Source organism: Erinaceus europaeus, chromosome X, assembly GCF_950295315.1.
Source record: "Erinaceus europaeus chromosome X, mEriEur2.1, whole genome shotgun sequence".
NCBI classification, from domain to species: Eukaryota; Metazoa; Chordata; class Mammalia; order Eulipotyphla; family Erinaceidae; genus Erinaceus; species Erinaceus europaeus.
In genome coordinates, this window is record NC_080185.1 from 86,173,433 (window position 1) to 86,187,305 (window position 13,873).

At 41.8% G+C, this 13,873-nt stretch overlaps 1 long non-coding RNA gene across 1 annotated transcript; it reads left to right on the forward strand.

Annotated features, from left to right (window-relative positions):
* Positions 1–1,489: 1,489 nt before the first annotated feature.
* On the forward strand, positions 1,490–2,346 carry LOC132535804 (uncharacterized). Its single transcript, XR_009547534.1, has 2 exons — positions 1,490–1,700; positions 1,980–2,346. It is a non-coding gene; the product is annotated as an uncharacterized LOC132535804 (long non-coding RNA).
* The last annotated feature ends 11,527 nt before the right edge of the window (positions 2,347–13,873 follow it).

A 13,873-nucleotide genomic window follows, 5' to 3' on the forward strand; every position in this document is an offset into this window, starting at 1 on the left:
TGTAAGCTGACGGGAACTTCAAAGCAACAGTCCTAATGATGCTTACTGAAATGAAGTGATTAATGGAAGAAAAACTAATGAGGTCAGATAAAGTGTGAGAAATGCCGTGAAAGATTTCATAGATCTAAAGAATGCAGTGACAACTGAAAAATACAATGAAAAGTTTTACAGAACAATGGTAGAAGCCAAAAGTCAAGTTAGTGCATTAGAGGATAAAGTAGACCGCCGGGGGCCAGCACCAGCAGGTAATTAAGGGTTTTCCTGAAGGAGAGGGGGCTTTGGCGAAATGAGGTGAGAGACACATCAACTGCTTCAGGAGCAGGAGAGAGGCGCCTCCTTGACTAAGCCTCCGCCAGTAGAGGCAGTCAACTTTTTGGCCAGAAAAAAGAATTGAAACAAATGAAAACAGCATAAGTATTTCATGAGATGATCTCAACAGGAACAATTTCTATAGTATAAGGAATCTAGAAGGATAAGAAAGTGAGAAATGAACAGAACTTTTATTTGAAGAAATAATATGTGAAACCCTCCCCAGACTTGGAAAAGAAAAAGATGCTCAGGGCCAGATCCAAGAAACTAAGAGTTCCAAACAAAACAAACCCACACAGATGCACAGCTAGATACTTGTTGTTAAAGTGGCAAAGATCAAAGAGTGAAAACCCTAGGACTGGTGAAATAGCTCACTTAGATAGTATGCTTCTTTGCCATGTGCATACCCAGGTTTGAACCTGGCCCAGACTACATTGAAGGAAGCTTAGGTCCTGTGGTCTCTTTAACTCATTCTTTACCTCTGTCGTTCTGCCTCTGTCCTTAAAAAAGATCCTGAAGGGATCAGGCGGTAGCCCAGTGGGTTAAGCGCACGTGGCGCCAAGCGCAAAGACCAGATTAAGGACCCTGGTTCGAGCCCCCAGCTCCCCACCTGCAGGGGAGTCGCTTCACAAGCAGTGAAGCAGGTCTGCAGGTGTCTGTCTTTCTCTCTCCCTCTCTGTCTTCCCCTCTTCTCTACATTTCTCTCTGTCTTATCCGACAACGATGACATCAATAACAACAATAAAACAAGAGCAACAAAAAGGAATAAATAAATAAATATATTTTTTAAAAATATCCTGAAAACAGCAAGAGAAAAGCAAAGAGTTCCAAATAGGGAAACCCCCATAAAGGAATTCACCAGCAACAAACTGGCCCTACAATAAATACTAAAAAGACTTCTACAAATGAAACAAAAATGACACACAGTTGTATCAGATACCTGAAAAACTTCATAAAGTGACAACAGTTTCTTCGCATTTAACAATGGAGTCTCATTTCACCACTGGAATGAATAGACTTATAGAAGGTTATTATTACTTTTTTTAATCATCACTGGGTCTTCACTGCTCCAGGCTGACTTTTTCGGATAGAAAGAGAAACAGTTATCATCACATTATTTGTGATGATAATATTAACTATCGATTGTCTTTTTGAACCCTAAGACAGCAGGAACCCCACATCTCCACTATAGAGCCCCTACTTCCCCCAGTCCTGGAACCCTTGGATAGGGCCCACTTTCCCATATGCTTCTCCCAATCCATATCAAATAATATTGCATCCGCCGATCACAACCTAACCAATGCAACGATTGCCACCTCAACATGCTTCATCTCAGACTGTGTCCAGAGACTTCAGGTGTGGAATGACAACCCTTCAGCTTCATTACTCGGGTGAGACCTTTCCTTTCATAGTATACTCTAATTTCATCTCAGGTGGTTCACTTTCTAACAAAGTCCCAAAACCTAGATATACACCAGTTTCTGTGAGAGAGAGCATATGTTCACATGTATCCATAAACTACTGCAAAATATATACCTGAAAGCAGAAGTACACTAGAGTTTGCAGTGAGTACCTCCCTAACACTTCTTCTCCACTATTCTAAGCTTTGGGTCCATGATTGCTCAACAATTTGTTTGGCTTTGTATGTCAACTCTCTTTTCAGTCACCAGGTTCCAGATGCCATCAGGATGCTGGCCAGGCTTCCCTGGATTGAAGACCCCACCAATGTGTCCTGGAGTTCAGCTTCCCCAGAGACCCACCCTCCTAGGGAAAGAGAGAGGCAGACTGGGAGTATGGACCGACCAGTCAACGCCCATGTTCAGCTGGGAAGCAATCACAGAAGCCAGACCTACCTTCTGCAACCCACAATGACCCTGGGTCCATGCTCCCAGAGGGATAGAGAATGGGAAAGCTATCAGGGGAGGGGGTAGGATATGGAGATTGGGTGGTGGGAATTGTGTGGAGTTGTACCCCTCCTACCCTATGGTTTGTTAATTAATCCTTTCTTAAATAAAAAAATTAAAAAAAAGAAAAACAGAAGGTAACATATCACAACAATGAATCTTCCTTCAATGAGGACCAGGATGAAAACAGGCTTGCACACATAGCAAAGCATGTACATTATTCAGGTGAACAATCTAGCCAGCCCCAAAATCATTTTTACTGATTAATTGGCAACACTTGTATAGCTACCAAAACCACTATTATGCTAAAGTGTTTTTTTTTTTTTTTTTTTTTTGCCTCTGGGGTTATCGCTGGAGCTCGGTGCCTGCACTATGAATCTACTGCTCCTGGAGGCTATTTTTTCCCTTTTGTTGCCCTTGTTGTTTATCATTATTGTTGTTGTTATTGTCATTGCTGTCATTGTTGTTGGATAGAACAGAGAGAAATCCAGAGAGGAGGGGAAGACAGAGAGGGGGAGAGAATGATAGATACCTGCAGACCTGCTTCACCACCTGTGAAGCGACCCCCCTGCGGGGGGGGGAGCTGGAGGCTCAAATCGGGATTCTTAAGCCAGTCCTTGAGCTTTATGCCATGTGCGCTTAACCCGCTGCACTACTGCCCTACCCCCTATGCTAAAGATTTTATATCATATATATTGCACCCATATTCTCAGTTGATTGTCTTTGTTGTGCATTTTGACAGCAATTTTCATGTTATCAAATTTATCAAATCTCCCCTATAAAGGCAACCTCTCATGCTACTCTTAAAATGCACACCCTTTCCTAGGGTCATAGATGATTTCTCCGATTATGCTTTTATTCATAGCACAGATTAAATATTTTGACCCTGGAGTCAATTTGTCTCAGTTGAAATTCTGTTAAATATTGCATTAAATGTGTTACTTTCAGCAACTCAATTAAATTATCTCTTATTTTTTACTTAGTATATATGAGTCACTTAGAACTCACAATATATGACTATCTTCTAGTTTGTTGTTGTTGTTTGTTTCTTTGTTTTTGTTTTTGCCTCCAGAGTTATTGCTAAGGCTCAGTGCCTGCACTACAAATCTACTGCTCCTGGAGGCTATTTTTCCCTTTTGTTGCCCTTGTTGTTTATCATTGTTGTTGTTATTGTTATCATTGTTGTTGGATAGGACATAAAGAGATCGAGGGAGGAGGGGGAAACAGAGACGGGGAGAGAAAGATAGACACCTGCAGACCTGATTCACTGCTTGTGAAGTGACCTCCCCCCGCCCCTGCAGGTGGGAAGCCAGGGGCTCGAACCAGAATCCTTAAGACAGTCCTTGGGCTTAGCGCCATGTGCACTTAAGCCGCTGCTCTACCACCCAGCCCCCTTTTCCAGCATTTTTACATATACTTACAGAGGAAAATTTAAATATTTGGATTTAGTATACAGCAGAACTCAGGGAGTTAATCTTTGTTTTAAAAAAATTTAGTCAGTTTTGTTTCAAATTACTAGCCAGCTGTCTCAGAAATATTTAAATCAAAAAATTATTTTATGCTAATTCAAAATGTGACCTTTATCATATATGGTAACTCCTTGCTTAACATTTTGAGGAATTTTCTAATTATTTCACAAAGCAACTGCACCATCTTACATTCTATGACTGTTTGAATGAGGGTCCAATTTATCCACAGCTGTGAATGAGAGTCCCAATTGTCCACATGTTCAAAATGCTTCCATTTGTTTTCCATTTTATTTTAGCTGTTATTATGGACATGAAGTGGTATCTCATTTTTTATGTTTTTAAGAAACTGATATTATATAGGATACTATTCAGCTATAAGAAAAGATAAGATCTTGCCTTTTGGAGGGCCGGGCAGTGGATTAAGCGCACATGGCACAAAGTGCACAGACTGTCATAAGTATTCCGGTTCAAGCCCCCGCCTGGCTCCCCACCTTCGGGAGTGGGGGGGGTCACTTCACAAGCGGTGAAGCAGGTCTGCAAGTGTCTATCTTTCTCTCCCTCTCTCTGTCTTCCCTTCCTTTCTTGATTTTTTTCTGTCCCATCCAACATCAATGACAACAATAATAATAATAACAACAATGATAAACAAGGGAAACAAAAGGGGAAATATATATACATATATATATTCCCCCATATATATATATTTCCCCTTTTTAAAATATATATCTATATATTTAAAAGATCTTGCTTTTTGCTACAACAAAGGTGCAACTGGAAAGGGTCATGCTAAGTAAAATAAGTTATAAGGAGAAAGTCAAAACCAGACTATTTCACTTATAGAAAGTCTACAAAGAAACAAATCAAAAGAAAGGACAAAGTCAAACAAAAATAAGCTCTGAGATTTCAATGCAGAACTAAGGTCATCAGAATCTGTAGCAAAGTCACAGCAATATCCCGCTAAGTAAAGATAGAAACAGGCTTGGGGGTATGGATTGACCTGTCAATGTCCATGTCCAACGAAGTAGCAATTACAGAAGCCAGGCCTTCTACCTTCTGCACATCATAAAGAATTTTGGTCCATACTCCCAGAGGGATAAAGAATAGGAAAGTTTCCAATGGAGGGGATGGGACACAGAACTCTGGTGGAATTATATGGAATTATACCCCTGTTATATTACAATCCTGTTAATCATTATTAAATCACTAATAAAAATTTTAAAAAGAAAATTTTTAAAAAACAGACATTTTTATACCAAGTGGCAAAAAGGTCAATATCCAGGCAGTGGGACACAGATAGACATCTTCTCCCAAGAAGATAAAACTCATCCCATGTAACTGCAAACCATGATCAGAAGAGATCCATAAAGTATAGTTGGAAGGCTATAAAAGGGAATAAGGGAAACTTTCAGCTGCAGTCCTCCTAACTAGGTGGCAGTTTGCCAGAGCTTTGAGCGATGCCATATTGATATTCAGTTTCCATAGTAACAGACACTGGGGCAGATTCTCAATGCATAGCTGCTAGAATCTGTATTATGCCAGACCTAGACACTGCAACTACCAAGACTAAAGGTCCAAAGGCTTGCCAGATATGAATCCCAGCCTATGGCATTCTGGTGACTGTTGAGTACTCTGAACCATAAACGCCTGGTTACTACCCAGGTTCAAACACAGACTCCCAAGGCCCAGGTCCTCATGGAATGTCAGAGATAATGAAAAAATTGTTGAGTCAAGACAGCAACTGGAAGAAAATTCCAAATTAATCAAAACTATGGTTCTAAGGATGCTCACTGGAATAATGAGTTCAACAAAGTTATATAAAACATGAAATCATACAGAAACCAAAGAATATAAATATGGCAACTGAGCTAAAAATAGAGTAGAGGAACCTATTAGCAGAAATACAGAAGCCAAGGATTGAAGTGGTGAGTTGAAGGATAAGGTAGAGGAAACGATAAAAAAAAAGTAGCAAGAAGAAAAAAGAGCTAAAACAAATTAAACAATTGTAGGAAAATATCTAAAACAACATTCATATCATAAGGATACAAGAAAAAGGAGGAAAAGAAGGAGGAGGGGGAGAGGGAGAAGAAGAAGAATAAGTAATAGTAGAAGGGGAAGGAGAAGAAGAATTCACATTTGAATACTGGTCAAGAATTTCTCTAACCAAAGAAGAAGATACTCAGGTCCAGGAAGATCTAAAGGTTATAAACAAAATAATCTGAAACCTAAGCTCACAAAGGAACATAATTGTTAAGATGATAAAGCTCAAAGATAAAGAGAGAATTTTAAAAGCAGCAGGAGAAAAATAGAGTCACTTATGAAGAATCTCTATAAGACTATCAGCTGATTTTTAACAGAAACTCTTAAAGACTAGAAAGGGCTGCCAGGATATAATCGATGTTTTAAATGGAAAATAACTTCATCCAATGCCATCACATTTTCAGTAGTGATGAAGAGCTTTCCAGACAAACAACAGTTAAAGGAATTCATTAGACCTTCTCTAGAAGAAATACTAAAGGAACTTATAGAAAAAGGAAAATACAGTATGATTTCACCCATATGGTATAAATAAAGAAACAAAGCAGGGGAGGAAACAAAGCAAAGTCAAATAAAGACACATCTTTAGACTTAAACCGCGGTACTTGGGTTACCAAAGGGAGTGGAGAAGATTGGTTACAAGGGTGTAGGGAGACCAGTGGACTTTGGTGGAGCAATATTAATACTTTGGTGGTGGGTGCAGTAATGTAACATAATTTGAAGATGTATGAAATCATACTTCTAATATATTATAGTCATGAGGGAGGGATGAAAGAAAACTTTGGGGTCCTGACACATAATGAAACTATACTCATGTATCAATGGCTGTATTATAGACATTAACCTCCCTAAATACAAAAAACCAGCCTCATCTCAAAAATAACAGAAAGAAATTGGTGTTTATTTTCAATAAGCTTATTTGATTTTTCTACTTAGGAGTTTTGTAGACTGGTTTAAGACCCTTTAGTGGGCATTCCTACCTAGTCAGTGACCTGAGAAGATCAGTCTTCAGTGGTGCACTAAGCACCCAGTTTTAGCAGAGAACTCTCGAGAGGCATAGAGGATACCTGTATGCCTCAGCTCAGCCTACAATGATCTTGGATTGAGTTTCAGTAAATATGAAAGCTGGAGCAACTCATGTACTTTCAAATTCCAAAATGGCCACTGTCTTTTCAGAGCAGCTTACTCTTCATTTTAAACTTTTTCAAGATTTCTCTAGAAGTAGAGATCAAAGATGACTTCTCATGAATGGTCAAAGGAGATAGTGACATGCTTGTGCTATCAAGCATCCAACACTTGATATCCATGGAATGAGCATCCATGTTGTTGTACAAGATGCCGATGTCCACATAGTGCCAAGGGAAATTTGCATTACAGAGTTACAGTAGTCAGGTTAATATAAGGCACCTCTTATTAATCCCCCAATAAATAAATTAACATATATATATGGCACCTCTGCCAGAGGCTGGTAGTCAACCTTGGGATCAATAATTTTCAGAAGCCTCAGCTCTTAGAAGGCTGCCTGAATCCGGTTAGTGAAAGCTCCAGGAGGAAAGAAATCAACAATAAGAGTGACCAGCACTGCTTGCTGGCCAGTGTTTGAGATTATATGACATTCACAGCTGCAATGACATGAACCACCATCAGAAGCTATCCCCAGTCAATTGGTCCAGCCTCTGTGGAGAAAAGTCTAGAGAACTCTCAGATGGCTAGAAATGGACCTACCCTATGATCTTGCAATTCCTCTCCTGGGGATATATCCTAAGGAACAAAACACACCCATCCAAAAAGATCTGTGTACACAGATGTTCTTGGCAGCCCAATTTGTAATAGCCAAAACCTGGAAGCAACCCAGGTGTCCAACAACAGATGAGTGGCTGAGCAAGTTGTGGCATATATACACAATGGAATACTACTCAGCTATCAAAAATGGTGACTTCACCGTTTTCAGCCGATCTTGGATGGACCTTGAAAAATTCATGTTAAGTGAAATAAGTCAGAAACAGAAGGATGAATATAGGCTGATCTCACTCTCAGGCAGAAGTTGAAAAACAAGATCAGAAAAGAAAACACAACCAGAACCTGAACTGGAATTGGCATATTGCACCAAAGTAAAAGACTCTGGGGGGGGAGAATACAGATCCAAGAAGGATGACAGAGGACCTAGTGGGGGTTGTACTGTTATATGGAAAACTGAGAAATGTTATGCATGTGCAAACTATTGTATTTACTGTCTTTTGGGTAGTATGCCACCTCCCCCTGGCTTCTGCTTAACCATATGCCTATATAGGGATTTACTGATCCAAAGCTTTGGTCTATTTACATAAATCACTTTTACATAAAGCACTCCAGGGCATTGGTGGTTCAGTGATAGGATTCTCGCCTGTTCCACCCCCTCCTTGTCACACTCTGATTTTCACCAGTCACTTTTCTCTCCACCCTCTCTATCACATCCTGTTTCCACCCTACTTGGAGAGTATAAAAACAGCTGCTCTTCTGATTAAAGACACTTGGAAATTGCTTTCCGGCTCCGAGAGTTCCAGAGTGTATCTCCTGCGGAAGTTGGTGCAGCACGAGTTCCTGATCCCTCTCCCACACAGCAGCCTAGATCAGCTCCAGTTGAGTTCTCTCCAACCCAGAGAGCACTAGCTCGGGAAGAAGTACCCTCAGGCTATCCCGGCATCTGGCGCCCGGAACAGGGACACATAAGCAGCAGATTTTCAAGAAGACATCTTAGATAAGTACACACCTTTTGGGTATCTGCAATATTGTGTTAAGGCACTGTGATTTTTTTCTTTCTTATTGTTTTCCTGAGATCTCTCCACCATGGAAAATCTTTTCCAAATCCTGCATTCTTTTTCCAGTATACAATTTTTATATATCTGGGACATTTTTCTCGGGGCTTCACCTTATATCCTGTTGATCATCATAGCAGCTTTTAAGGGATATATAGGGCAACCTCTCAAAAGGCTTAAGGGCCTAGAGGCTGAGGTCCAAGAGATAAAGGAAGTAATCATAGAACTTAACCAGCACCTTAAAAACAAGAAGAAGCAAAGGCCTGTCGTGATCTTGACCCACCATAATTCCTCTGCATCTTGCCCTGAGGCCCCTATTTTGGCATCTTGCCCTGAGGCCCCTATTTTGGCAGACACGTGTCCAAATTCTCCTTTGGACTCCAAAGCCACTTCTTTGGCCACCCCCATTTTGGCAGACACGTGTCTGGAACCTCCTGCTGCCTCCATGGCTGCTTCTTCACCCACCCCTGTTTTGATAGACACATGTCCGAATTCTCCTGTAGCCTCCAAAACCACTTCTTCGGCCACTTGTCCAGAAGCTTCCACTTCGGTGACTCCTCCTACCGCTACACACTTATCAGAGCAAGTCCACACATTTCCGGTCAATGTTGCCCCCAATAGACAAAAACCTCAGGCCTGGTATCCATATTCCGCCACAGACCTGAAGGAACTACGCCAGGCTATCAAAGATGACGGTATTCGTGCCCCATGGACCAGGTCCATTTTACAAGGCCTGCTTCAGAACCTTAATACCCCCCAAGATTGGAGAGATGTGACTCGTGCTACGCTCCCAGGCCCCCTCTTCCTGCAATGGGAGGCATTCTTTCGCGACGAATGTTTACAACAATCGCGGAAAAATATTCAAAATCAGCCAGAGGGTAATTTTGATGCATTGTTTGGAACAGGCCAATTAGAAACAGGGATTCAACAGGTGGAAGCCAAGTTTCCAGCGGGGTATTTTGATCAAGTACGCCTGTGTGCATTAAAAGCATGGGAGCGATTAACACAACCCATGCGAGCAGCCTCAGCCCCCATTCTCTCCCTGCAACAAGAACCTGATGAATCCCTCGCTAAATTCATTGCCAGGGTCCAGTCGAGTTTGGAAAGGAAGATTTATAATCCTGACACTCGTTTTCTCCTCCTGCGATCCATAGTCTGGGATGGAATGCTTCCGCATTTTCGACAGGCCTGTATCACTCTTAAAAACGAACACCCAGATACTTGGATTCTAGCTACACAGGATCTCAGATCAAGCTCTTTTCAAGGACCTATGTTACAGGCCTATGCAGCTACCTTACATAAGCAAAAAGGAGCTTGCTTTCAGTGCGGTCGCCAAGGGCATTGGCGTAACCAATGTCCAGAAAATAGACCGCGACCCCGCCTCCAGTCAGGGCGACCCCACCTCCAGTCAGGGCAACCCCGCCTCCAGACAGGGAATCAGAGACCACGAATGCCTTGTCCCAGATGCCAGAAAGGATTTCACTGGAGGAGAGATTGTTGGTCAAGGTTCCATAGGAACGGCACGCCTCTGCCAAATGTAAACAGGGATTTAAACTAGGTATGGGGCTTCCCTTAGCCCCTCCCCCAAGAGGGAAGGAAGCAGGTCGCCCACTTGGTGCTGTGCCCTTCTTCCACAAACAGAAGCCCAGCTTGGGACTCAATCCGTCGCTATACCCACCACGCCAAGTAACAATAACAGAGGGTGAGCAGAAGGAGGAACCCACGGTATGTGGGAACTTCCAGCATAGAAATAACCGGCTGGAGCAAGAGAACAGCTCGAATTCAGAGCCTGAGATTTTATGGACCACCCCTGTTTTAGAAAGGGGTCACCCAACTATGACAGTAAAGATTGGTAATATTCCTTTTAAGTGTTTGATTGACACGGGAGCAGATAAGACAATATTAAGACAAGCAGAGATTCCCCAGAGTTGGGAACTCCTCCCAGGACCACGCTTACATGGTGTTGGAGGATTGACTCAGGCATTCCGCACACAAGATTCCCTTGTGTGGGAAGATCCAGAAGGGACTACCGGACGCTTTCAGCCTTTAATAGCTGATATAAGCACCAATTTATTGGGAAGAGACTTGCTGGAATCTTTAGATGTAGTGATATCCTCAGACACCTCTGCAGGACACCACACTCACTCCTGTGAGACTGCTAGACCCAACCAGCACCCCCAATACTAACTGCCACTGTTCGTAACAGAACTCCCCGCTTAGATTGGCTTTCTAATGAGCCTGTCTGGGTGGAACAGTGGCCTTTGCCTAGGGAGAAGCTAGAAATTTAAAAAAAAAACTCGTCCAAGAGCAGTTATCTTTGGGACACATTCGTCATTCTCGGAGCCCATGGAATACTCCAGTCTTTGTAATTAAAAAGCGCTCAGGAAAATGGTGCCTCCTCCAAGATCTTCGTGCAGTTAATAAAACCATGCAGGTTTGGGGCTCCCCCCAAAGGGGTTTGCCTCTTGCTTCCGCAATTCCCACAGGAATTCCAATCATAGCTATTGATATACAGGATTGTTTTTTCTCTATTCCCTTACACCAACAAGATTGTAAACGTTTTGCTTTCTCTGTTCCTTCTATTAATAATGCCAGCCCTGCCGATAGATTTGAATGGGTGGTACTGCCCCAAGGCATGGCTAATAGTCCTACTATTTGTCAAGAGGTTGTTAAATCTGCCCTTTTTCCATATATTCATAAGGGCCTTAAGGTTTTTCATTATATGGATGACGTGTTAATATGGGGAGAATTAGATACAGATCTCTCCGCCCTACGTGATTTTCTAATCCCTGCCTTAAAGAGAAGTGGACTTAATGTAGCTCCTGAGAAGATACAGCTAATCCCTCCAATATCTTTCTTAGGCTCAGAGATTTCCCTAACGCAGATTCGTCCTTTAAAACCTTGTGTTACTTTTCCTTCTAATCTCACTCTTGCTTCTTTACAAAGTTTTCTTGGAAATTTGAATTGGCTTAGGCAGTATCTTTATCTGCCTACGAGCTGCCTGCAACCACTGTTCGATCTGTTAAAAGGAAACAAACAGCCCTCCTCAAAGCGTATGTTAACCCCCGAAGCCTCCTTGGCTCTGGAAAAAGTTAACCAGGCTCTCCAGGACATGCACCTCGTTCGGTTCTCCCCCTCCTCTCCAGTAAATCTTCTAATCTTTAACTCCACCCCCACGGTAGTGGGGGCATTGTGGCAGAAACATGGCGTTCTCGAATGGCTTCATACGCCAGTAGGCGGAGCTCCAAGACTACTTACCGAGATTGATGCCTTAGCATTTATGGTTCGCCAAGGAAGAAACAGATCGGTTCAGGTCTTAGGAAGGGAACCAGATTCAATCATTCTTCCCTTTTCTCTCACAGATACAGAATGGCTCATACGCCACCATTCTCGTTTTGCCATAAGTTTAATGGGTTTTCCAGGACAATTAGATAATCATTTTCCCTCTAATAATTTGATAGCTTCTTTACCTCTGTTGCCTCTACTAGTACCTAAACTTTTCTCTCGAGATCCCATCCCCTCTGCTCCTACAGTGTTCACTGATGGTGGAAAAAAGGGAGCTGCTGCCCTTATATATTATCCAGACCAGCAATACCCCAAACCTCTCTTTACTGAACTTCCTGATAATTCCCCTCAGTACAAAGAACTTTATGCTGTTTTCCTTGCATTAAAAGCTGTACCAGAATCTTTCAACCTTTTTTCTGACAGTGTGTATACTGTTAACTTACTTCCATGGCTTGCTCGATCTTATGTAAGAATTGATGACAACCCACTTTCTCCTCTTTTAATTCAAATTGCCTCTATGCTCTGTTCTCGAACCCATCCACTGTATGTTCAGCACCTACGTTCCCACAGCCCTCTTCCTGGTCCCCTGTCCGAAGGGAATGCTGTAGCTGAACGCCTTGCCTCCACAGGAATTCTCCTAGCCTCTGTCTCTAATCCTGCTGACTTTCATTCCCTAACCCATGTTAATCTTAAAGGTCTTCGAGCTCGATTTCCTGATATTCCTCTGCCACAGTTAAAACGTATTCTTGCTACATGTTCCTCCTGTGCAGGTCTAATCAAAATACCTGCTATTCAGACTCTGGGGGTTAATCCTCGAGGTTTAAAAGCCAACGCTCTTTGGCAAATTGATGTTACCCACATACCTAACTTTGGCAAACAAAAATATGTGTTCGTCTCAATTGATACCTTCTCTAAGTTTATGTTGGCTACAGCTCAGACTGGAGAAAACTCAAAAAAGCTTATAAGCCATATGCTCTCCTGTTTTGCTGTAATGGGCTTACATCTTCAACTTAAAACGGATAATGGACCTGCTTTTACCAGCAAACAATTTAAAGATTTTTGTTCCCTCTGGAACATTACTCATACTACAGGCATTCCGTATAATCCACAGGGACAAGGCATTGTTGAGAGGGCCCATCAAACTTTTAAGGCTCAATTAAATAAAGAAAAAGGGGAAATGTACCCCCCTAATATCCAGCTGGCAAAAGCCTTAACTACATTAAATCTCTTTAATATTTACAAAAACTCAGACCAACCTCCTATAATTCTTCATTGGCAAACACCACCCACCCTCCCAGCTATTAAAGTCAAATGGAAAGACCCACTTGATAAAATTTGGAAAGGACCTGACCCCCTGTTGACTATGGGGAAGGGTTTCGCATGTATTTTTCCACAAAATTACTCCAAGCCTGTTTGGGTTCCTGCCCGCCATGTTCGGCAATACCCACATGATGGCGCTGATATCCCTGAAGAACAAGAAACACTGCAAGAAGACTGGCTGCAAGAGGACTGGCTACAGGATGCACCCCAGGATCCATAATACAGCATGGCAGAATCAAAAAAAAATCTGATTCACAGAACTCTTCCCCCCCCCCGAATGAATGTCTTATGCTATGACTGGCCAGTTGTGTTTTGTGAGTGAGTGAGTGAAAAAAAAATTGAGTGAGTTGAGTGACCCAAATTTTTGTATGACCCATTGTGCTCAGAGTACTCTGAAAGTTAACTGACTTTATATAAAACGGCTGGACGCAGCCATGGTTTCTGGAGACGTCCAGAAACAGTCCAAAAATTGTTCATTTCCCCCTTTTGATTTCTTTTTTAAGTCTTGATATCAATATGAAATGTTTAGTCTTAAACTGTGTGAGTAAAGATGGTTCAACTATGACAGTAGATCTAAATTCACATTTGAAATGATATATCTTATTTACAAGTTTTTCTCCTCCTGTGTGTTATAAACTATATGTTTAATATGCGTGTTTCAAGTTTGGTAAACATTAACTTAACAGTTAAATTGTAACTTCGAAGCTACATTTTTACGAGAAGAGGTAAAATCAATTCATTTAAGTAACTGAGTGTT